The 26,350-nt window shown below is 49.0% G+C and overlaps 1 protein-coding gene and 1 pseudogene across 2 annotated transcripts in view; one reads left to right on the plus strand and one right to left on the minus strand.

Moving 5' to 3' along the window:
- Window positions 1–26,350, plus strand: part of SETD1A (SET domain containing 1A, histone lysine methyltransferase) — a 1,239,111-nt gene that overhangs the window by 822,811 nt on the left and 389,950 nt on the right. The gene's annotated exons all lie outside the window — the stretch shown is intronic.
- LOC144767032 (transmembrane protein 120B pseudogene) lies at window positions 6,946–8,344 on the minus strand (annotated as a pseudogene).

Here is a 26,350-nt window from a genome sequence, read left to right on the forward strand (position 1 = left end):
ACACATGCTTCTGGGTTTAGCCCTTCATCAGTAGAGAGCAAAAGTAATGTAGAGCGGAGAAAAGTCATCAGGGGTTGCTGAAATGGTGCCCAAGTCTTCACAGGCCACAGTACCACGCCACAGGTGCATTCCAGGATAGCTTGTCAGCTCATTGGCTAGAGGGAGCCTTTTAAACACAAATGGGAAGGGAGCACACTGCTCAAAGTAAGCGTACTGCGTTTACCTGGATGCAACGGGGAGAACTGTGCTGGGATGAGAAGCACAGTTCTGCCACCCTCTTGTGTACAAAATAACAATGGACTGGGATGGGGCTCCAAGTAATTACCAGTGACGGAGATTAAATCAGGGATTCCATCCATCCCTTTTTTGTATACTTTAGTCTATTGATGGACTAATCAGGGACATTTTCACCTCAATCCCTGATACCGTTGATGATAAGCAAATGCAAAGAATCATCAGTGACATTAATCTTGATAGCACCACAATGGGCAAGGCAGATGTGGTACTCTGTTCTCATGGAGATGTCACTGGGAGCTTTAATAAAAATCTGTATGCCACCCGGAGCCAGCACGCCCCAGACAAGCAACTTGCTTGAGTCTCAGACTATGAAGCATGGAAATCCTAAGGGAGGCCAAAAAAACAACAACAACAAGGTTCTACATAGAAAAGTGGAAAATATATGTTAACTGGTGCAACAGGGATTAAACTGTAGAACATAAGACAATACAGTTATTAAATACCTTACCTACATTCTAATGATGGTGTCACCTATGTATCAGTCAGAGTTCTCCTGGTGGCCATTGTTGCATGTACTAGAGGTCATATAGGAAGAAGCTTAATACTATACCAATAATCAAGAGTTTTCTGGGGGGAGGGTAGAGAATATCTCCACCAGGGGCAATAACCGTACCTGTGTGGAATGTAAACTTAGTCTTACTCAGCTAATGAGAGTCCTTCAAACCAATGCATAGGGCCGAAATGAAGTCCTTGATACTAATGGCTATCTTTTTAGTAGCTATCACATTTCTGTGAAGTCAATGAATTGCATGTGCTGACTACAAAGACGTCCTATTTGCAAATACACAGGGACAGAGTGGTTATAAGAACAAATCCATCATTCCTCCCAAAGATCATCACATGCTTCCATGTTAACCAGTTCATTCATCTATTTAGTTTTATCAGTGCCTAAATACAGATGCAGAAAGACTTTTCTTACTTTAGCTGTAAGGAGGCCAGGCATGTGCTACCTGCAAATAACAATTTCTCTTGCTCCAGCAAGCAAGGGTACACCATGTTGAAGAGAGCCATAGCCAGATGGATTGTGAGGACAATTTCTAAGAAAGTGAAGGTGACAAGGAGGACATCTCATTCCACAAGGAAAAAAGGGGCAATATTTGCCTTTTTGGCCAACGTTTTAGGCAGCAACATGGCCATCCATATATGCTGTCAGAAAGCACTATTGCGTGGACATTCATACTGAGAGAGAGAGAGAGAGAGAGAGAGAGAGACAAGTGGGACAGAAGGTTTTAAAGCACCTCTTTGCTAACACACACTCATTTCAATACAGCCTTCTGCAGGAGGGGAATTCAACTCTGAAATCAGTGCATAGCATTTTACTCCAGAAAAGATTCAAACTGCAAAATGAATTAGTTGCTTACCTGAAGGAGTAGTTATACAGCTTGAACAATAGTCTGGATTCTTGTGTGACCTTCCCAGAAAAGGCATCTTCAGGTGCACAAATAGGAAGAAATCATGCAAACAGTAGGAAGGCAAAGGCAGAAGTCTTAAAAGGCGAAAAAAGAATTTGAAGATGGTGACCTATTGCAAGGGCATCAAGGTGTAAATCTAAGTTACGAGGGAAATAACTTACCTCCAAGTGGTCCTCTTAGAAGTCCAGCAGCAAATAAATAAAAAAGGCTGAGAAGAGTTCTGGTCCTAACCACTGTGTGGTGGAATCATGCACTCATATAATCCAGGAACATCTTCAAGCTGCAAACTACTCCTGCAAGCAAGCAACCATTTTGACTGGTTTAGATACTACCCCCACTGTAGGATTGATAGCTAATTTCCCTTTTCTCTGATCCTTTTTTTAAAAACAGTTCCCAAATAACTGCATAATTCACCAAGTTTAAACAAAAAAATCCCCCAAAGATAAAGACGCCATTCAACTTGCACACAAAAGTGAACTACACTGTGGAAGCGGGGTTCTTTGCTTGTAGGAAATTTGTCTCGTAGTCTGAGGGCAGAAACATTTCTGTCTTTGCAAGATCTTGTCCTTGAAGAATTTTTCTGATAGAGCCGTTAACTTCAGATTATACTCATAAAAATGTTCCCCAGGCTTCAGACTGGAAAATCGTGAGCAGTACTTCTACGTGATAAAAGGTGGCGTTGGTCGGCTCCACTTCGATGTAGTCTGCATTGAAATTGACAGCGCAACGGCTATATATGCGGCACGTTGACATCAGTTTACTACTGAGCTAGTGCACAATTCAGTGAAGACATCACTGACTTTATCACCCCACACGCCCTCCCCTCCGAGGACTACATTCTATTGGGAGACCTCAATTTTCACCTGGAAAAGAGCAACGACAGCAACACCACCACCCTTCTGGACAATCTCGCCAACCTCGGACTCAGACAACTTGTCAACACCCCCACTCACTACGCAGGTCACACACTCGAACCCATCTTTACCTCCAGCAAACATATCTCCTTCACTCACACCACAGCTCTCCATTGGACGGACCACAGCTGCGTTCACTTTATCTACAAAAAGACCACAACCCACAACCATCCTCAACCTACTCTGCGAAGAAACTGGAATAAAATCACCATTGACCAGATCTCCTCATCACTTCTTCAATACCCCACTACCCACTCTTCGAACCCCAACCAAGCAGCCATTAACCTCACTCAATGGCTAACCAACAGCGCCGACAACCTAGCACCTTTGAAAAAACGTCAAATCAAACTAGGCAGCAAAAACGCCCCCTGGTTCAACGATGATCTTAAGAAATCCAAGAAATTCTGACGCTCCCTTGAGAAGGCCTGGAAAAAGGACCCAAACACCAGCACCAGGGACGCCTTCAAAAACGCCACCCGCATACACCACCAACTAATCCGGACTGCCAAGAAAGCCGCATTCAAAGACCGACTAGACAACAACGCCCACAACAGCAAGGAATTATTCAACATCGTTAAAGAGTTTACCAACCCCACTGCCAACTCCAACGACATCACTCCCTCTCAAACCCTTTGCTACTCCCTAGCTTCGTTCTTCCACGACAAAATCGCAGACATCCACAACAGCTTCGACAACCAACCCGGAGACCAACCCACCCAACCTTCTGCCGTACCTTCACCCCCCCTGAACATCCTTAATGACAACGACAGCAACACCACCACCCTTCTGGACAATCTCGCCAACCTCGGACTCAGACAACTTGTCAACACCCCCACTCACTACGCAGGTCACACACTCGAACCCATCTTTACCTCCAGCAAACATATCTCCTTCACTCACACCACAGCTCTCCATTGGACGGACCACAGCTGCGTTCACTTTATCTACAAAAAGACCACAACCCACAACCATCCTCAACCTACTCTGCGAAGAAACTGGAATAAAATCACCATTGACCAGATCTCCTCATCACTTCTTCAATACCCCACTACCCACTCTTCGAACCCCAACCAAGCAGCCATTAACCTCACTCAATGGCTAACCAACAGCGCCGACAACCTAGCACCTTTGAAAAAACGTCAAATCAAACTAGGCAGCAAAAACGCCCCCTGGTTCAACGATGATCTTAAGAAATCCAAGAAATTCTGACGCTCCCTTGAGAAGGCCTGGAAAAAGGACCCAAACACCAGCACCAGGGACGCCTTCAAAAACGCCACCCGCATACACCACCAACTAATCCGGACTGGCAAGAAAGCCGCATTCAAAGACCGACTAGACAACAACGCCCACAACAGCAAGGAATTATTCAACATCGTTAAAGAGTTTACCAACCCCACTGCCAACTCCAACGACATCACTCCCTCTCAAACCCTTTGCGACTCCCTAGCTTCGTTCTTCCACGACAAAATCGCAGACATCCACAACAGCTTCGACAACCAACCCGGAGACCAACCCACCCAACCTTCTGCCGTACCTTCACCCCCCCTGAACATCCTTAATGACTGGAACCCAATCTCCACTGAGGACCCCACCCGCCTGATGAACTCCATCCACTCAGGATCCCCTACAGACCCATGCCCTCACCACATCTTCAACAAGGCAGATTCCATCATAGCACCACACCTCCGAGACGTCATCAACTGCTCCCTCAACTCCGCCACCTTCCCTGAAAGCTGGAAACACGCCGAACTCAGCGCACTTCTGAAAAAACCCACAGCTGACCCCACCGAACTCAAAAACTACCGACCCATCTCGCTCCTTCCATTCCCGGCCAAAGTCATCGCGAAAGCCGTCAACAGCCAGCTCGCCGCCTTCCTTGAAACAAACAAATCCCTGGACTCCTCACAGTCCGGCTTCCGAGCCAAACACAGCACCGAGACCGCCCTCATCGCTGCAACAGACGACATTCGAACTCTACTGGACAATGGAGACACAGTCGCCCTCATCCTCCTCGACCTCTCAGCAGCCTTCGACACGGTCTGTCATAGCACCCTGTTACAACGCCTCAGAAACATCGGAATCCAAGGAAAAGCACTGGAATGGATCACCTCGTTCCTTGCCGGAAGAACTCAGAGAGTCCGCCTGCCACCATTCAAGTCAGAGGCCACTGAAGTCATTTGCGGCGTGCCACAAGGATCTTCACTCAGCCCCACCCTCTTCAACGTATACATGAGCCCCCTCGCGACCATCGCACGACAACACAACCTCAACATCATCTCCTACGCTGATGACACTCAACTGATCCTCTCACTCACCAAAGACCCCGACACCGCCAAAACCAACCTACATGAAGGAATGAAAGCAATGGCCGAGTGGATGAAACACAGCCGTCTGAAACTGAACTCAGACAAAACAGAAGTCCTTATCTTAGGTACCTCCCCCTCTGCCTGGGATGACTCTTGGTGGCCAGAGGCCCTTGGAAAAGCACCCATCCCGACGAATCACGCACGGAACCTGGGCGTCATCCTGGATTCCTCACTCTCAATGACCAGACAAGTCAACGCCGTTTCATCATCTTGCTTCAACATTCTTCGCATGCTCAAAAAAACATTTAGCTGGATCCCCACCGAAACTAGAAAAACGGTCACCCACGCACTGGTTACAAGCCGCCTGGACTACGGAAACACCCTATACGCCGGTACCACCGCAAAACTTCAGAAAAAACTCCAACGCATCCAGAACGCATCAGCCAGACTCATACTAGACATTCCGCGTAAAGACCACATTTCTGATCACCTGAAAAACCTCCACTGGCTCCCCGTCAATAAGAGGATAACATTCCGCCTCCTAACCCACGCACACAAAGCACTTTACGAACTTGGACCCGAATGCCTCAACACACGACTTTCCTTCTACACCCCCTCCCGCCAGCTACGCTCTTCCAACCAAGCCCTTGCCGCTGTACCTCGCATCAACAAAACCACCATGGGAGGAAGATCCTTCTCCTACCTGGCGGCTAAAACCTGGAACTCACTTCCCATTCACCTTCGCCTCACTCAGAACTACCTAGCATTCAGAAAGCAACTTAAAACCTGGATATTCGACAAGTAAATCCCCACCCTTCTTCAAGCGCCTTGAGACCCTCTGGGTATGTAGCGCGCTATATAAATTATCTGACTTGACTTGAGCAGATCCAGAGAGCTACCACAGTCATATGTTGACCGACTTTTTTTGTTGACTATTTTTGAGCATTGGCACTCAGTGTACAAGGGGCATGCTAAACCTACTAAGGGGGAGAAACTCCATTGCGTGGATCAACAAGAGCTCTCTTTCTACATCGATCTCACCAGAGACCCCAGGGTGGATGATCAGCTCTTCATCTGGTTCACTGAAGCGAAGGAGGATCAGACTGCAGAAACTTACCATATCTCTATGGATCATAATCTGTATTAAGATTCGCAACTCCGCTAAGAACCAGCCTCCTGAGGTGTTGAGGGCACATTCTACCAGGGTGAAGGCCACTACTACTGTGTTGGCATGCAGTGTACCTGTCCTGGGCATCTGCCTAGCTGCTAAGTGGGTGCCACTCCACACGTTCACAGTTTCACAAAGTACTACTGCTTGGACAGCCAGGTCTGTCGAGGTGAGCATTTCACCCGATTGGTCCTCCAGGACTTTATGGTGTCAGCAAGTTCACAGACCCTTCTCCAGAGAGGTATTGCTTGGGTATCAGTTCTAAAGTAAGTAATCTGAAGAAGTCTCTGTCAAAAGAACTAGTTACCTTCGATAATAGTTATTCTGGCAGAGACAGTAACTGCAGATTCCTCCCCACTCTGTGAACCGGACTGTTTACCTGAAAGATCCCTTGGGGACTGCACACTGGTGAAACATTATGTTTTGTTACTCCGCGTTTTAGGCACGGATATAGTCCCAAACTAAACTGATGTCAAGGCCCGCGGGCATGACTGAAGCATATATTGGCACTACAACGTCACTTCTCATGCAGACAGCATTGATGTGGAACCAATCATTAGTGCTCAAGATTTTCCTTATCATTCTGACGCCTGGGTTATATTCGAAGGTGAAGAATCTGCGGTTATCATTACCGAAGGTAAGTAACTGGTTCATTAGTAAATTCATAGATCCTCCAAAATGTGGTATTGCCAAAACTAAAAACCCTGCTTTCTGCTCAATGCTTCTTTCATTTCTTTTAACGTTGTGAGGAATTTTTCCAAGGGATAGCTTGAAAATGTGAATGTCAGCACAATGACCTGTTATTCTTTGCATTCCTTTTGCCTGGATAGTCATAAACTGAAATTACGTTATACAGCGACAAAAATGCCCAAAAAAAGGAAGGGAAGAAGAAATGTCAGGCAGCTCCACATGAAAGACAGAAATCCCTTGACTCCAAGGTTGAGGTGGTTCATTTCGCCTAATGCATGTAATATATAAATGTAGCCACTTTGATGATACTATAGTAGGACCTGTACAGATCTCCAAAGAATTGAAAATGCCAAAAACTGATAGTGAAATATTTGGATCATCTGACCTTGTTAACTTTACGCCAGAGAGAAATGTGATATGATAAGACACCCACCAGCCTTTAAATCTGGAGCCCTTGCTGATGTTAGGCTCTCCATTATTGTCACCAGGCAGTGATAACCAACCTGCACGAAATTGAAGACCCTATAGTGTTGAAAGAACGTGCAAGCTACAGCACCAAGTAACAGATTTTTAGTCAGACACAGCTTAAACTTTTCTTATTCGTCTTTGTTAATAAATTGTGCCCAATTACTTATCTGAGTTGTGTTAACATTTCTGAGGGACAAGATTTAGATGAAAACCATTTGTTAGTGGCATGTGAAGCTGTAGATAAACATACTATGCATAATCCTACCTGCTGGTGTTGGGAACGGACGTGTGCAACGTGTTTTTAGAAGAAATCCTAGTGTCATGAGGTATAGTGATTCCAACTATTGCTGGTTTTGCACGTGGGCATCGGCTACATTGTTAGATTGTGTTTTTTATGCTGTCTGGTTCGAATGTGCTCCACTGAGCTCTGGGTCGACATTTCATAGTCCTCATCTTCGGGCCTCGTCGCTTCCTCTGCATCTGATTGTAAAGCATTCGCCATGTCTCCTGCAGTCTCGGTGTTGGCACTCTACCTGTCGATTTTGACAACTGGAAACTCTTCAATGAGCCGTTCAAGGCCTCACCCCTTTTAGGCCTACACCGTTAATGGAAAGGACTACATTTTAAAACTGCCCTCACTGAAGCACCAAATACCCCAGGGCATCCTATCACCAGTTGTGTAAACTTTCTCTCACTCTGGATCACAACGAGGCCTCCTATTCTGCCTACCTCTCCTTGAGGTCAAAGAAAATGCTGCATATCGTCAGGCTTGATGCCCAGCATCACAACTCATGGTGCAGTGGCAAGGGGATGACACCCTTGATTTATTCAGTGACCGGGATGTCTAGATTGAACCTCAGCCAAGGACTTTGGGCGCCAAGCCTCAGATCTGGTCTCCCGAGGCGAGTGGTTGCTCAGAATCCGAAGCCTAAGATGCAGGCCCAATTAAAGACTTCAGCTGTGAGTACAAAACCTCAACCTCTACCTACCTGGCACCTAACGAAGGCTGAACACTACCTGTAAGAGGGTCAGGCATCGAGTCTTAAGGCCCAGCACCAGGCTCTCAGTCCACCAGTGCCTTAGGGCCATGGTTGGCACCAAAAACACGGATCAAGCACCCAGCTTACTCCCGGTGCCTGGGAGTAATTCTAAGGTAAGAATTCTATAACTAACATATGGCTCTTAGAGATTCATCATTACTGAAGGTAAGTAACTTGTTCTTCAGATAGGCACAATTGGGGCCCAATGGGTCCTTTCCTTGGCATGGATACACCCCCTATTATGCCACTCTACATTGGGAGGGGGGCATAAGCCTCACTCTGGTTGACTGGGTCCCCCATCTTCAAGATGGCGGGGACTGAGAGTTGTGCTTTGCCTCGCCTTCCCATCCTAAGAGGTGTGGTTGGAAAAGGTGGCCACACCTCTCCTCCTATCTTGATTTCCTCGCCGATTCTCCCACCCAAAGTGGGGGTCAGAACGGGTGGGGGGAGTTGCTGGGAGTAGCAAATGACTGGGTCAGCTCACAAAGGCGGCAAGCCTTGGAAGCTTCCCCTTTGTGAACCCTACCCATCCTGGGGGAGGAGTCTAGGCACCTCTGCCCAGGATGTGCTTTGTTTCAGGATTCGAGACGGGAGGCTCTCTGCCCAGGGGTACAGAAACATGCCTGGGGTGGCAGCTGGCGACCAGCCAGTCAGCCACGACACGAGAGTTAGGTGGTTTTTCAGAGGGCATCTCTAAGGTGCCCTCTGAGTGCATTGCTTCACAACCACAGAGGCAACCCACCAACCTGAACCAGGGGCAGTAAATAGATAATCCTAACAACATTTCAGGAGACAAATAATAAATAATAAATCACAGTGTCAAGAACCATAAATTTCGATTTGTGAAAAAAGGTCAGAAAATAAAGAAAAAGGAGAGAAAGAAGGAATAAAAGACAAGGAGACACAGAATAAAAATTAAAAACTGTCAACAAAGAATTAAAAAAGTTGTTACAAATTTATTATAAATAGTGCGCTCAAAAGAATAAGTGCTGGTTTATACAACAATACATAACATACAAACAAAACCAAACATGTGGCAGACAATAAATATGTTTCAAAGAAAGGTACAACATATACAAAACTCATGTGTCCACTACAATTTATGAGCCACAGATACGTCGACGGCGTTTCAACCGCTGTTAGAAGTTGCGGTCATCATCAGGACAGGGATAAATTCATAGAGCGACAGAGTTCTGCAATTGTAATTACAATAATATTAGTTATTTGGACTCCCTTAGAGAAAAAGATAGAGTAAAAAAGAAAAGGAAGAAAGAAAAGAAAGAATAAAGTGCTCACCACCTGATTGAATCAAAAACAAAAGAGCAAGAATAAATACCAGACTTTGTTTCAAAGAAAATTACAAAGAAAATTCCCCGTGGAAGATGCTACCAACACCAGTTGAACTAACCAATATGTAACACCTACATTAAAAATCCAGGCCAAAGCTATCTCGTTCAAATCACGTATGCTTATAAACTTTCCAGGGTAGAATTACTGTGAAAAGAAGAACCGGGTTAGTGTCCTAACATAGTCGAGAGGAAATTAAAATCTATCGGCTAATGAAAAGCCACTTACTTAAAAAGATTGCACCATCCCAAGAGAATTTTTTTGGGGGGGTTTTGACTTATGTGTCAGGAGAAGAAGGCATTTAGTCCTCCTGCGGGGGCTTTTTAATCAGGAGCCCGTCGTAATAACCAGCAACAGGTCTACAAAAATAAAAATACAAAATGGGAAACACATTTTAATGGGAGTCACCAGATGTACATAGCGAGCCCCATATCACCAAAATAATGACTACACGGCTATGTTCCTAGCAAGATAACTGCCAGGGTAGCACAAACAGTGTCTGAAATTGGCTGATCAAGCAGTGTAACATACTGAGTGCATTGGGCATTACATCCCACACTGGCATCAGTGTGGGTTTAAAGTGCTGAGAAGTTTGATATCAACCTTCCCAGATTTCAGTAAAGCCATTACGGTACTTTGGAGTTCGTAATGACAAACTCCCAGACCATATATTCTTTATGGCTTTACTGCACTCCTTAATGGCAGCACTGCACCTACAATGTCTAAGAATGGACTTAGACACTGTAAGGGCACAGGGCTCCTGCATCTGTACCCTCATCAGTGATATAGTGCACCAAGCTAGAGGGGTGGCTTACCTATGCCATAGACAGGCAGTGGATTGTAGGCATCCCACACAGGGTGTGTGCCATGTCGACTCCTTAGGGCTCCTGCACCTGTACCCTCACCAGTGGTATAGTGCACCAAGCTAGAGGTGTGGCTTACCTATGCCATAGGCAGTGAATTGTAGGCATGGCATACAGGGATGTTTGCCATGTCGACTCATTAATTTACATGCACCGAAACACCAGCCTGCAGGGTGGGTGTGAATGTGTGTCTTTCTTTGTTGATTTGTTTGTTAAGATACAGGGCCTCTATGGTTGACACACTATGTGCTGCAGTACTTCGAGGCCTTTCCTGCTCACAGTGCCCTTGGTACCCATGGTACCTTTTACAAGGGACTTACATGTGGCCAGAGAGTTGCCAATTGGAGTTACAGCAGTACAGTTTTAGGGAAAGGACATAGGCCCTGGGTTCCTGGTTGGCAGGAACCGCAGGCACACTTAGTCAAAGAGCACCAACATAAGGCAAAATGTGGAGGGCAACCATGCAAAAAGGGGAACTTTCCTACAGTCCTGCAATGTCAGTCAGTGAATAGAGTGGATACTGTGTTACGACTTTTTAGAGGAAACAACCTTTACCGCCCATTATTATTATCACACAGTCATTGCTGCGCAAGGCCACTAAGACACATTGCCTTTACCATGCAAGTTTTTACCATACATATGTCTTTACCACACACACAGACACGTTCACGTGTTTGGAATTAGGGTAAGGGTGTTTTTAAGGGTTATGGGGTGGTAAGGGAATTTGATGGTAAGGGTATTTTTAGGGTTTAGGGTGAGCAAGGTTACTGAGTGGTAAGTGTGTTTTTAGGGTTTAGGAGTGGGTAGGATTATCGGTGGTGAGGCTATTTTTAGGGTTTAGGGGATGGTAAGGGTATTGGGCCGTAAAGGTATGTCCGAGGCATGTGGGCTGCTTAATTCATATCTTAGCATAGATCGCCGCCTAGTGTTGGGTCCGGATGTTTGCACCTTGTTGTCTTGGAAAAGTCTTCGAAGTATCACGAGATAGGTGACTCCTCCCCTGGACTACAGTGCGCATGGGCATCTTCTCCATCTTCAGATTGTTTTTTTCCGCCATTGGGTTCGGATGCACTTCGACAGCTCCAACTTCGGGACGAAAGATTTCCAACTTTCTAACGCTAAAACCTTCTAAATTCGATTGTATTGTTCCGCTCGGTATCCCTCGACTCAACAAAACTTCCATTTCTCTCCGGTCGTCAACGCGGGCCGTTGGGCCTTTTCAACGCCTCATGGACCCCCTGCTGATGGAAAGGACCCCGTTTAAAAAATGCCCAGAGTGTGGAGCCAAATTTCCACACAACGACAAACATAGAGTATGAAACAGGTGCCTATCTCAGGAGCACAACGAAGAACACTGTCCAGCTTGTGCTCTGTTCCGGTTCAAAAAGACTATCCGGAACCGAAGAGCTGCTCGACTAGAAATGCAGCGGCATGCACCAGAACCGGAAAACATTTTCGACGACGAACATGAACTCGCAGAGGACTCTGAAGATCTCGAAATAGTCACCGTGGAGGACCAGTTGGACTCCGATGACCAGATCACACCGGGGCAAACCGTGAGTACCAAAGCCCCTACCCCGCCTCCACCTCCACACAAGGCTCCGGAAGGTTGTTGAGCCGAGACAGGTCGTCGACCCGAAAAAGGCAGTAGAACCGAAAAAAGGCGTTGACACAAAAAAGCCCGTCGAGCCAAAGAAGGCTTCACATCATAAAGACGTCCAGCCTAAAGAGACAGTCGACCCAAAAAAATCCATCCAGCCGAAAAAGGCGAAATCTTCGGAACCACGGACAGAGGAGGAAGAACTCTTTCACCCAGATCCACAACAAAGACTATATATATAGACACTGAGACAGGACATATAGTCTACAATAAAAACAAAAGAAGACTGGACACTGAAGCCCCTTCTCCTGTTCCTCCTAAGAAAAAGGACTTTGGCACATCCCCTTCAAGACCTTACACACCTCCTCCTTTCACTCCCAACATGCCTTATGTTCCATATTCTCCTTCACTTGTAGATTATGATCAGGAAGAAGACATGGGGGAAGATCCTCAGGATGACTTTATACCACCTGACGATCCAGGAAACCCAGATGACACATGGAGTGACCATAATGATCCTGATGACACATATTATTCACAACCCATATCCGATCCCACTACATACCCCACAAAGCCATCTCCTACTGACGACACTGTCGCTTTTAACCAACTAGTGGACAGAGCAGCTCAGTATCATGGTGTACACATGACCTATGACCCTGCTCGCAGGCAGGTCGCTCCCCACGCTGCTGCACAGCTCTGCCTGCATTGTTTTTGCCAAATCTTATATTTTTCCCCTGTGCCTAACTTGCTTTCTTGCCCAGACTTATTTTTATTCCCCTGTGCCTGTACTTGCTTTCTTGCCCAGACTTGTTTTTATTCCCCTGTGCCTGTACTTGCTTTCTTGCCCAGACATGTTTTTATTCCCCTGTGCCGGTACTTGCTTTCTTGCCCAGACTTGTTTTTATTCCCCTGTGCCTAACTTGCTTTCTTGCCCAGACTTGTTTTTATTCCCCTGTGCCTGTACTTGCTTTCTTGCCCAGACTTGTTTTTATTCCCCTGTGCCTGTACTTGCTTTCTTGCACAGACTTGTTTTTATTCCCCTGTGCCTAACTTGCTATCTTGCCCAGACTTGTTTTTATTCCTCTGTGCCTGTACTTGTTTTCTTGCCTAAACTTGTTTATCTGTAGTAGGGGATCTCTGTGTATAGTCATAATCTAGTGAATAGTCCCGCTCATGAGCTTGGACCCCGGAGCAATCAAAAATTATCTCTTAAGCGGTCTAAAAATGCCAACCTGCAAAGACACTTAAGAGAGAATTTAAAGACCTATAATGCAGCCTATATCCACAGGCTACACTGTCAGCACTTCAACTAGACATTCAACATTCCACCACAACCAGCCCAGCGTGCCAAGTTTTCTTCACAGAGAAAACTTCCCCTTTTACCAGTAAAGCCTCAGGAATGATAGAGAGGAAGGGGAGGACAGACAAGCCCCATAGGTTGCCATTATGTGGCTCAAAAAGGGATACCGTGCCTTTAAGAAAACTTTCTAGAACTTTCTCAGTATCCCAGAATGCTCAGCAGGTCCCATTTACTTTGAGTTCTTTTTTCCGGCTCCTGCTAGCAGGACCCTGGAGCATTGAGCTCTCCCTTTTTGGGTTTATTATATAATTTTTTGCACGTTTAAAGTGTGTGAGTGTCTACACTCGACATATTTTGGTGCCCTCTTCCTCTTCTAGTGTTCTGTACAGTTCTTTTTATCAAAGATGCCTGCATTATTTGATAAATGCCCGGAGTGCTCGAGGAAGAAGGCCAAGTCGGACCCACACTCTGTGTGTATCCTGTACCTTCCTTCTACTCATCTCCCTGAGAAGTGAGATTTGCCAGACCTTCTCCTCCAGGACCCTGAGAGACAGAAAGAAGATCAGGCTCCAAGGACTGGAAGAAAGAAGGCTGCAGAGTCAAGGTGGGTCTGGGCAGGCTGGATCTGCTTCTTCTGCACATGCTGAGGCCTGTGGGGGGCTCCCCAGCGTCAAGAAGGCCAGAAAACGTCGACGTTCTCCGTCGACACCATCGACGACAGCGTCGAGAGGCATGACGGCGGTCTGCTCCCCTTCTCCCCAGGGCTCTGGGTCGAGACGACGTCGACGTTCGGCATCAAGGGGACTGACGAGACCGCCGTCGAGGTCGCCGCCGAAGACGTCATCATCTTCGACTTCATCATCATAGTCGTCATCATCATAGACTTCGTAGTCGACACGTCGACGATGTGAGGATTCCAGACGGCGTTGGCGCTCGCCGTCGAGGCGACACCGCCGTTCGCCCTCGGCGCTCGCCGTCGAGGCGACACCGCCGTTCACCCTCGACGTCGACCCGACGATCGGCGTCGAGAAGGAGGCGTTCGACATCGAGGCGCAGATCTTCAGCGTCGAGGCGGCGAAGCCCCCGTCGAGGCATACGTCGAGACGACGTTCGTCGGCGTCAAGGAGGCGTTCTTCGATGCCGAAGGGGCGTTCGACGCCGAAGAGGAAGAGATCACCCTCCAGGAGGCGTTCTGGAGCCAGGAGTCCTTCCAGGCCCTCAGGGGGCGCTGCCTCTCAGTCTCCTACGCCGAGGAAGAGGATGAGGGAGTCACCGGGCTCGGTGTACTCTGTGGTGTACTCTCCTCCCAAGCCGAAGTCAGTTACTCCTCCTCCTCCTCTGCCGAAGGAACCGCCTGCGCGCACTCCTCCGCCACCTCCTCCTCCTGTGCCTCCACATGCACCGCCAGAGCCTCCAAGGTCGGTCTCGCTGATGCACTTCCCTATGCCGCCTAAGAGGGCACCTCGGCCGAGGTCCCCAGTCAGGCCGCCACCGCATGTTCCGCCGCAGGCACCCGCAAAACCGCAGGTGCCGCCGCAAGAACCCGCTGAACGTCCAAGGCATTGGAGGCCCAGATCTCGCTCCGGATGGAGAGGGAGATCCAGGAGTCGCTGTCGCTCATCGACGAGATCAAGACGACGCCATAGGAGGGGTCGTTCTCGGTACAGCACGGAGTCGTCCAGCGCAAGGGATTATTCACTAACCCTGTCAGGATCCCCTCGGACGAGGGTGTCCCCTGTGACCGACGTGGTCTCCTTTCAGGAGGTCTTGTTGAGAGGTGCGAGCAAGCTGGGCATCCAACTGACCCAGGCACCAAAGGCACCAGAGTTGCCACGCCGACGACTTCCGTAATCTTTGAGACTCTCCACAAGAAGCACCTATCGAGACCTCTGTTGCCTTTGGTGCCTGGGTTAGTGGAACCTGCTTTAGAGCTCTTGCTCACTCCGGCGGTGACGAAGGCAGCTCCCTCCAGGCTGCAAAAGAAGTATAAGGCACCGGATGAGGACCCGGCTTTCCTCCGAATGGATCCACCTCCGGATTCCGTCATTGTGGCAGCGACAAGGAAGGAACATGCCACCACCCCGTCCTCCAATGTGCCTCCGGACAAGGAGATTTGCTGGTTGTACTCAGCAGGCAGGAAGGTGTGCGGGACGGCCGCTACCTCTATGAAAGCTGCCAGGGCATCTGCGCTGTTGGGGCGCTATGACCGGGTGCTTTGGGAGTCCCTCCAACAGTTCGCCGACCTCCTTCCACGGGACAAGAAGGAGGATTTTATGGAGATCCTGAATGAGGGGTTGCTGGTGTCGAACCAGCTGATCAGTGCTGCGGCAGACTCGTCGCTCCTGGCAGCCCACGGGTACTGCCATGGAGTTGATCAGAGGCGCCACGCTTGGCTCAGATTGACATCCCTGAAGCCCAGCAGAGGGTGGCCAACCTGCCCTTCTCGGGTGAGACTCTATTCGGTAAACACGCCGACGATGAGATGGCCCGCATGAAGGCGGAGGCCGAGACTCTGACGGCTGTGGGCTTGGAGAAGCCCAAGGACCAAAAGAAGACCTACCGCCCGTTACAAAGACGGTACGGGGCAGAGGGCGGGGTCAACAGTCTGGACAGCAGCAACAGCAGCATCAGTTCCAGAGGAAGCCCTTCCAGAAACGTCAGAGGGGCAGGGGTGGTCAGCAGTCTGCCACCGCGACCAAAGGCCCGACCGGGTCTTGGCCCTGAGCGGTTACTTCCCCGTCATCCGTTACCCACTCCGGTGGGGGGAAGCGTTCAATATTTTTTGGCAGAGTGGGGAAAAATTACTCCGGACAAGTGGGTGCTGAATATTGTTTGCAATGGATACAGTCTTCGGTTCACCAGCCCGCCCACCAATTCCACCCGTTTGCCCGCAGTTTCAGCTGCGCGAGCTCCAGGCGGAGGACGATATCCTGTTAAGAAAACGGGCGATAGAAGACGTTCCTCTGTCCCACAGGGGAAGAGGTCTGTACTCACGGTTCTTTTTAGTCCGAAAAAAGGACAAGAACGAGTTCAGGCCTATTCTGGATTTGCGACAAGCAAACAAGTGGATTCGCAGAGAAAAGTTTTGCATGCTGTCTTTGCACCAGATTTATCCTTAGTTGCAAAGGGGAGACTGGCTGTGCGCGATGCGCAGGATGCGTACTTCCACATGCCCATTGCGCAGAAACACCGGAAGTTCCTGCGATTCCAAGTCGGCGCTGTGAGAAGTTGGCCTGATATGCAGTGCTCACTATTCTAGTGATCACTATGTATCAGTCCAAACGACCCTTATTGATGATTGGTTGTAAGTCAACCTGATAGACCAGCTATCCTAGTAGCATGGACAAGAGCAGTCTTTAGGCTAAACTCTAGAGGGCATGTTAAGCCAGCTGTTTTACCATCACATTTACCCCTTGAACACCAAGTGAAAGGACACCACACAAGTTGTTATGAAAAATAAAGTATATTTATTTATAACAGTACTACCCTGAACTCTTTATGAGTCAGGGAGCTAAGCACAACACAAAACTCTTAAAGAAATACTTAAAGTCGCACAATTTACACAAATGCCCGAGGGGCACGAAAAACCATATACTACAAAAGTGGAATGCGAATTACTAGCAGGTAAGTAACTATTCTCAGAGGCTTTGGGATCGCTAGGACTAGACTACTGAACCTTTAGATTACGAGCAGGAGGCCTAGGGAGATCGGGTGCAGAGTGTGCACTCTCACGCGGGATGCGGAACAAAGTCTATGGAGGCTAGTAAATGCAAAGTTAGTGTTATCGGACGAATCCGACTAGGTAGAGCTGAAACGAAAAAGGATCTGGACACTTAGATAGTTAAGCTATGCTGGAGCACCGAAATGCTTAGGTTACCTAGCCCAGGGGCTGCGGCTGCATAGGTCTGAAAAGACGTCGGGAATCCTCGTTGCAGTCTATGGAGCCTGAAAGAAGAAGTTGCTGGCAGGCGACCAGTGAAGATGTTCGATGTGATCCAAGCCTGGATCGATGAAGATGGAGACCTGTAAGCAGAGGGGACCAAGTCCTGAATCACTAGCCAGTGATTAGGTGGGCACCAGGATTGCACCGGGCGAAGTCACCTCGACCAGGTGAGTGGGCGACGCTGGGCTCTGCAGTCTCTCGGACCAGGAGGCGTTGTCGGCGACCAGGATAGAGGTTCGAGCTGTCCCACGGTGGTATCTGCTGTCGACGTCGCTGGACCCAGGATTGGGGCAACAACTCTTGGCAAATGCAAGCCCACGCGGTGGACTCAAAATGGCGTCTGGAGTGGACCAGGAGGGTCCGGGGTGCTCCTCTGTTGGAGGGGAGCAAGGGCCAGTCTGGAGCAACCAGACCAGCGGTGTTGTCGTCGTGGTTCGTCGTCAGAAGGGCCACTAGCCAACGGGCAAGTGACCTGGACAACGCGGTGAGCAGCAAAGAGCAGAAGGGCCCCACGCAGATCTCGTGGAGGCTGGAGGGCTGGACTTCGGTGCTGGAGCTGCTCAGGGTTGGGGCTTCTCAAACCCCAAAGCACTCACTCAAGGATCCCTCGGTGGTCGTGCTGGGCAAGCGTCGTGCAGTCTTAAAGATGGCCGGTCCCTCGAGGTCTCGTCACACCCACGAATCTCAGCTGGGCTGATGATGCAGGTAGAGGTCAGAGGTGCCAGGGAAGCCGGTTCTCGTCGAGCTGGGCAGTCTTGATCCGGAGGAGAGACTTACAGCAAACCGCGATGCTTGGATGGTGCCTGCGGGTGCAGGGTGACTACTCCTTAGTCACAAGGGAGAAATCTTAGGAAGAAGTCTTGAGTTCCTTTCGTAGAAAGTAGTTTCAGGATTCAAAGATGATCTAATTTGGAAGGGGGCCTGCTCCTACCTTTATCCTGAGAAAAGGGGCTGGCACGCGACTAAGTCCTGCCCTATGGGTGGGACTAGGAGGGGGGTGGTTACACCCCTCTCCTTTGTCCGGTCTCTCCCCAGCTCGGGGGCTGGTGTGCCCCAGGAACTGGTTTGAGCCGGCATATGCACAGTGAGCACCGGGGTGCCACTTGCAGTCACCTTCCTCTATAGCCCTGCCTACCTGGGATACACAAAACCCTGTCTGGGATGGTGCTGGCACCGCCCCTGACAGGAAACCCTTTGTCCAAGCACTCCTCGCTGGAAGGACTCCCAGCAGCAGGAGGTCAGACTTGTGTCTCGGTGGCAGCATCCATTTTGTGGAGCTGAGGCTATGTCCAACTTTAACCGGGGTTACAGGCTACCAACATATCTTCTCCCTCTAGAGGGTGGAATGCTACCCCCGTCGCCAGAACTGGCGAGGGGGTAGTATTCCAAAGCGTATGACACCTTACACGACATGTTTAGATAATGTCAGACCAAAGTTACCATAACCGCGAGGATTATAAGGCACTTAAGAGTATATGGTCTGACGCTATCATGGAAACGGCTAAGGGATAGATCCCGAAAGCCGCAGACAGGCTCAGCTCATGCCAGAGCACCATCTCACACGATTCCAAGCACTCTGCCTTCAGGATTGTTAAGGCCTGCCATAGGAGTGACTGATAGGAGATCTGTGTGCCCATTTTCAGTTTAGATATAGGTATACTATATCTAGAGCAGGGGTGATTACACCACCTTGCCCCAGCTGTCAAGCAGCCAGTTGTGTCTGTTTAGTTAGTCAGCCCAGGGGTGGCATAATACATGCTGCAGCCCCTGGGAGACTTCTGGGTGCACCTCTGCCCTGGGTACAGGGACTTGGAGAGGGCCCAGTGCCAATTCAGTACCTGGGTACAATTTGGAATAGAGAGAACAGCTAGGCTGTGGGTCTGATTAGCAGGCCCACAGTCAGGGAAAGTCGTAAACCAGTGAAGCAAAAAGCAAAAATCTGGGTGATCATAGGATTGCAGACCCTACTCTCCTACATGACCCCCCCCCCCAAACTTTGGGACAATAAGCTAACCTTGACCAGGTGAGTCTTCTTGCTCTAAGTGGAAATACCTGGAGAGCCCATCAGCATTGCCATGATCAGTACCAGGTCTATGCTCCACTGTAAAATCCATCCCCTGTAGGGAAATGGACCACCTAAGTAGTTTGGGGTTTTCACCCTTCATCTGATTTAGCCATAAGAGGGGCTTATGGTCGGTCTGAATCTTGAAGTGAGTGCCAAACAAGTATGACCTCAACTTCTTCAGGGCCCACACCACAGCAAAGGCCTCCCTCTCAATAGCTGACCAATTTTTCTCTCTGGGGGTCAGCCTTCTGCTAATAAAAGCAATGGGCTGGTCGTTACCATCAAAATTCAGCTGAGATAGAACAGCTCCCACACCCAACTCAGAAGCATCTGTTTGGACAATGAAGGTCTTGGAGTAGTCTGGACTCTTTAGGATAGGTGCTGTGCACATGGCCTGCTTTAGGTCATCAAATGCTTTCTGAGAGCTTGCTGTCCACTGAACTTTCTTTGGCATCTTTTTACTTGTCAGGTCATTAAGTGGAGTCACAATGGACCCATAATTCTTGACAAATTTTCTATAGTAACCAGTCAGGCCCAAGAAAGCTCGAACCTGAGTCTGGGTGGTTGGAGGAGCCCAGTCCTTGATGGCCTGTATCTTGCTCTCCAATGGCTGAACCTGGCCTCCACCTACAAGGTGGCCCAGGTATACAACCTGTGTCTGCCCTATCTGGCACTTAGTGGCCTTGATAGTGAGACCTGCCTTTTGCAGTGCCTCTAACACTTTCCTCAGGTGGACCAGGTGGAACTAAAGACAGCTATATCATCAAGATATGCTGCACAGAAGTCATCCAACCCAGTGAGAACTTGATTCACCAGCCTTTGGAAGGTGGCAGGTGCATTTTTCAAACCAAAGGGCATTACCACAAACTGATAATGCCCACCAGGGGTAGAAAATGCTGTCTTGGGCTTGGCTTCCTCAGCTAACCTGATTTGCCAATACCCAGCTGTCAGGTCAAATGTACTTAAGTAGTTGGCAGAAGCCAATCTATCTATAAGTTCATCTGCTCTTGGTATTGGGTGGGCATCAGTCTTAGTGACTGCATTGAGGCCTCTGTAGTCTACGCAAAACCTCATCTCTTTCTTACCACCCTGGGTGTGAGTCTTTGGCACTAGAACTACTGGGCTAGCCCAAGGGCTATCTGAGGGCTCAATGACTCCCAGCTCCAACATTTTCTGCACTTCTGTCTTGATGCAGTCTCTGACATGATCAGGCTGTCTGTAGAATTTACTCTTGACAGGCAGACTGCCTCCAGTGTCCACCTCATGGATACACCAATTAGTTTGACTGGGTGTCAGAGAGAACATATGTCTGAAGGATTGCAGAACGTGTCTACAATCCTGTTGTTGATTTTCAGAGAGGCTGCCAGAAAAGACAACACCATCTACTGATCCATCATCAGGATTCTGAGTGAGCAGGTCTGGGAAAGGGTCACTCTCTTCCTCCTGTCCCTCATCTGTGGCCATGGGCAAGCCCATGTCCTTCCTGTCAACATATGCCTTGAGCCTGTTTACATGGAGCACCCTGAGGGGGCTCCTGGGAGTTCCAAGGTCCACCAGGTAGGTGACCTCTCCCTTTTGCTCAATGATTGTGTGGGGCCCAGACCATTTGTCTTTGAGTGCTGCTGGGGCCACTGGCTCCAGCACCCACACCTTCTGTCCAGGCTTGTACAGAGTCAGGACAGCCTTTTGGTCATGCCAAGCTTTTTGGAGTTCTTGGCTTGCCTCAAGGTTTTTAGATGCCTTTTCCATGTACTCAGCCATCCTGGAGCGGAGACCAAGTACATAGTCCACAATGTTTGTTCCAGGCTTTTTGAGAGGTCTCTCCCATCCTTCCTTTACCAAACAAAGGGGTCCTTTTACAGGATGCCCAAACAGAAGTTCAAAAGGGCTGTAGCCAACCCCCTTCTGTGGGACCTCTCTGTAAGCAAACAAGACGCAGGGTATCAGGACATCCCATCTCCTCCTGAGAGGTTCAGGTAGTCCATGAATCATCCCTTTGAGGGTCCTGTTGAATCTCTCAACAAGCCCATTGCACTGTGGGTGATAGGGTGTGGTGAACTTGTAGTTGACACCACATTCCTTCCACATTGCAGTCAGATATCCTGACATAAAGTTTGCACCTCTGTCAGAGACGACCTCCTTAGGGAAGCCCACTCTGGAGAACACTCCAATTAGGGCTCTTGCCACAACAGGTGCTGTAGTGGTCCTAAGGGGAATAGCTTCAGGATACCTGGTGGCATGATCCACTACCACCAGTATAAACGTGTGCCCTGATGCTGTCTGGGGTTCCATTGGACCACTCTCTCAAAGGGTACCCCCACCACAGGTAGTGGTATGAGGGGGGCTTTTGTTGCGCCACCTGACTTACCACTGGCTTGGCAAGTGACACAGGAGCGACAAAACTCCTTGGTATCTTCATTCATGTGGGGCCAGTGAAAGTGTGTGACAAGCCTGTCCCACGTCTTGTTCTGGCCTAAGTGACCTGCAAGGGGAATTTCATGGGCCAAGGTAAGAAGGAAACCTCTCTGAGACAAGGGGATGACCAGCCTCCTGGTTGCACCAGGCTTGGGGTCTCTTGACTCAGAGTACAGGAGTCCATCATCCCAGTATACCTTGTGGGTACCTGTGGCATTCCCTGCAGCCTCAGCACCAGCCTGCTGTCTGAGGGGTTCAAGTGAGGGGCAGTCCAACTGTGCCTTTCCCAGGTCTTCCCTGGAGGGTCCCCCTGAGCCCAGAAACTCAACCTGATCAGGTTCAAGCTCTTTAGGCTCAGTTTCCCTCAGTTCTTTGAGATCAGCCTCCTCAGAGACTTGATCCACAACCTGGGGCAAGGCAATGCCTTATCCCTACTGCTCCTCTTCTTGGAAGGTGTCTGGTCCATTGTTCCAGGATCCAGCACCTGTTCAGTGGGGCATCTTTTGGCCTGTGACCTAGTCACAGCAAGGACATGTGCTGGCAAGCCTAACATTTCCATGTGAGTCCTCTGCTCCACTTCTGATCATAGGGATGTTTCCAAATCATTGCCCAACAGACATTCTACTGGGAGGTCTGAACTAACCACAACCTTCTTTGGGCCACTTACCCCTCCCCAGGAGAAATCAACAACTGCCATACTATGATTGGTAGTGACGTTGCTGGCATTGGTCACCAGGTAGTCTGCACCTGGCATGATCTGTCCAGGGAACACAAAGTTAGGTGTCACCATTGTAACACTGGCACAAGTGTCCCTGTAGGCCTGAGCCATTTTTCCATTAATTAAAGGTGTCTGCCTGTATTTGCCCAAAGTATTGGGACTTGCATCAGGGGATATATCCACATCCCCTGTACAGACAAGGACAGCCTGAGTGAGTGTGCCAACTAAGTTGTCAGACCCCTCAGTTCCCAAGGTTAACCCAACTATTCCCTTGGGAGGTGCACTACCACTACTGACTGTACTAGGGGGCGCAGTTGCCTTAGGGGCTGTAGTGGTAGGAGTTTGCCCTCCTCTCTTGGTGCACTCACTAAACCAGTGAGACTTACTTTTACAGTACTGGCACCACCTTTTTGACTGGCCTTCTTGAGTCTTCTTTTTCTGCTGTGAAGCCTGACCCCCACCCTCTTTGGTTTGTTGGGGACCTGTTGAAGACTTCTGGTCATTTTGTTCATTCTTGTTACTACCCTTTTGGTCTGCTTTCTTCTGACCACCCTGGTTCTGAGTCTGGTTCTGCTTGACCCTTGTTCTGACCCATCTGTCTGCCTTCTTTCCCAATTCTTGGGGAGAGGTCAGATCTGAATCAACAAGGTGCTGATGCAACAACTGGTTCTGACAGTTATTTAAAATCTGTTCTCTCATGATCAGTTTATACAACCCTGTGTAATCAGTAACCTTGCTACCCAGCAACCAGCCTTCCAAAGCCTTAGTGGCACAATCAACAAAGTCAGCCCAATCCTGAGACTGAATTTTCTGGGTGTCCCTGAACAGCAACCTGTACTGCTCAGTGGTTAAGCCAAACCCATCAACCAGTGTATTCTTCAGGACTTGGTAATTGTTAGCATCCTCAACTCTAGTAGTGAGGAGCTTATCTCTACCTTTGCCTTCAAAGGAGAGCCACAGTATAGCTGCCCACTGACTCTGGGGGATGCACTGGACAGTGCAGGCCCTCTCCAAAGCAGCCATCCACTTGTGGATGTCATCCCCTTGTTTAAAGGGGGGCACTATCTTACTCAGGTGTTTAGTGTCTAAACTCCTTTCTTTATCTCTAGGGAGATTGCTGCCACCAGTGGGAACTATCCCACTCATCTGCTGCTCTCTAGCAAAGGCAAGCTTTTCTTTGGCCAGGGCAAGTTCTTCCCTTTCAATCCTTAGATTAGCCTGTTTCATCCTTGCTTCATGTTCTCTTCTCTGAGGAGAAGTCAATCTCCTCTGGGGAGAAATCCTTCTCCTCTGAGAAGAGGCATTAGAGTGCAGAGATCTATTAGAGTCCCTAGAAGGAGATCTATCTCTCCTAACTCCAAGGTTAGGCCTCATTAGGGTCAGTCTGGGGGTCCCCCAGATCCTTCCCTAAGTAGGTCTAAGTTGGCCCTAGTAAGTCTGCTGACTAGCTCAGGCCTGTTGTCTGCCTCATCCCGAGAGAGTTCCTCTTCTTCCTCCTCCTCAACTGCATTTTCAGTGTCAAGGAGGTCTGGATCACCAAGGGTACCCTCTAAGGCTGGCATACTCCCATCTGTATGTGAAGCTTTCCTAGCATCATATGTCTCTAAGAGACCTAACAGAAAGGGAGTGGTGGGGTTAGACCCCTGTTTCAATTTCCTGGAGGTACACAATTGTCTCAACTCCTGGAAACTGAGAGCTGCATATCTTGAGTTGACCTGTGGAGGGTCACTAGCCACTAGGGGAGTCTCTGAAGACTCTCCATGGGTAGACATGCTTCTAGTGTGGTGTAAGTGATGCACCTACCTACACTATGTGTTTACCTACTGATCCCTTGCTAGAGTTGTAGTTTAGGGTGTGCTAAGCCCTAGCACACTACAACAGCTGGTTCAGTAGAACTCCGTATTCTAAGTTAAGTTATATGTACCTATGTACCTATGTGATCTTTCAAATGATATTCTTAGGATACGTGTGTGGTAAAACAACAGCAAGCTCAAATCCCAACCGCTGCTCACCAATGTGAGAAGTTGGCCTGATATGCAGTGCTCACTATTCTAGTGATCACTATGTATCAGTCCAAACGACCCTTATTGATGATTGGTTGTAAGTCAACCTGATAGACCAGCTATCCTAGTAGCATGGACAAGAGCAGTCTTTAGGCTAAACTCTAGAGGGCGTGTTAAGCCAGCTGTTTTACCATCACATTTACCCCTTGAACACCAAGTGAAAGGACACCACACAAGTTGTTATGAAAAATAAAGTATATTTATTTATAACAGTACTACCCTGAACTCTTTATGAGTCAGGGAGCTAAGCACAACACAAAACTCTTAAAGAAATACTTAAAGTCGCACAATTTACACAAATGCCCGAGGGGCACGAAAAACCATATACTACAAAAGTGGAATGCGAATTACTAGCAGGTAAGTAACTATTCTCAGAGGCTTTGGGATCACTAGGACTAGACTACTGAACCTTTAGATTACGAGCAGGAGGCCTAGGGAGATTGGGTGCAGAGTGTGCATTTTCACGCGGGATGCGGAACAAAGTCTATGGAGGCTAGTAAATGCAAAGTTAGTGTTATCGGACGAATCCGACTAGGTAGAGCTGAAACGAAAAAGGATCTGGACACTTAGATAGTTAAGCTATGCTGGAGCACCGAAATGCTTAGGTTACCTAGCCCAGGGGCTGCGGCTGCATAGGTCTGAAAAGACGTCGGGAATCCTCGTTGCAGTCTATGAGTCTGAAAGAAGAAGTTGCTGGCAGGCGACCAGTGAAGATGTTCGATGTGATCCAAGCCTGGATCGATGAAGATGGAGACCTGTAAGCAGAGGGGACCAAGTCCTGAATCACTAGCCAGTGATTAGGTGGGCACCAGGATGGCACCGGGCGAAGTCACCTCGACCAGGTGAGTGGGCGACGCTGGGCTCTGCAGTCTCTCGGACCAGGAGGCGTTGTCGGGGACCAGGATGGAGGTGCGAGCTGTCCCACGGTGGTATCTGCTGTCGACGTCGCTGGACCCAGGATTGGGGCAACAACTCTTGGCAAATGCAAGCCCACGCAGTGGACTCAAAATGGCGTCTGGAGTGGACCAGGAGGGTCCGGGGTGCTCCTCTGTTGGAGGGGAGCAAGGGCCAGTCTGGAGCAACCAGACCAGCGGTGTTGTCGTCGTGGTTCGTCGTCAGAAGGGCCACTAGCCAACGGGCAAGTGACCTGGACAACGCGGTGAGCAGCAAAGAGCAGAAGGGCCCCACGCAGATCTCGTGGAGGCTGGAGGGCTGGACTTCGGTGCTGGGGCTTCTCAAACCCCAAAGCACTCACTCAAGGATCCCTCGGTGGTCGTGCTGAGCAAGCGTCGTGCAGTCTTGAAGATGGCCGGTCCCTCGAGGTCTCGTCACACCCACGAATCTCAGCTGGGCTGATGATGCAGGTAGAGGTCAGAGGTGGCAGGGAAGCCGGTTCTCGTCGAGCTGGGCAGTCTTGATCCGGAGGAGAGACTTACAGCAAACCGCGATGCTTGGATGGTGCCTGCGGGTGCAGGGTGACTACTCCTTAGTCACAAGGGAGAAATCTTAGGAAGAAGTCTTGAGTTCCTTTCGTAGAAAGTAGTTTCAGGATTCAAAGATGATCTAATTTGGGAGGGGGCCTGCTCCTACCTTTATCCTGAGAAAAGGGGCTGGCACGCGACTAAGTCCTGCCCTATGGGTGGGACTAGGAGGGGGGTGGTTACACCCCTCTCCTTTGTCCGGTTTCTCCCCAGCTCGGGGGCTGGTGTGCCCCAGGAACTGGTTTGAGCCGGCATAT

The sequence above is a fragment of the Lissotriton helveticus genome, chromosome 7 (genome assembly GCF_964261635.1).
Source record: "Lissotriton helveticus chromosome 7, aLisHel1.1, whole genome shotgun sequence".
NCBI classification, from domain to species: domain Eukaryota; kingdom Metazoa; phylum Chordata; class Amphibia; order Caudata; family Salamandridae; genus Lissotriton; species Lissotriton helveticus.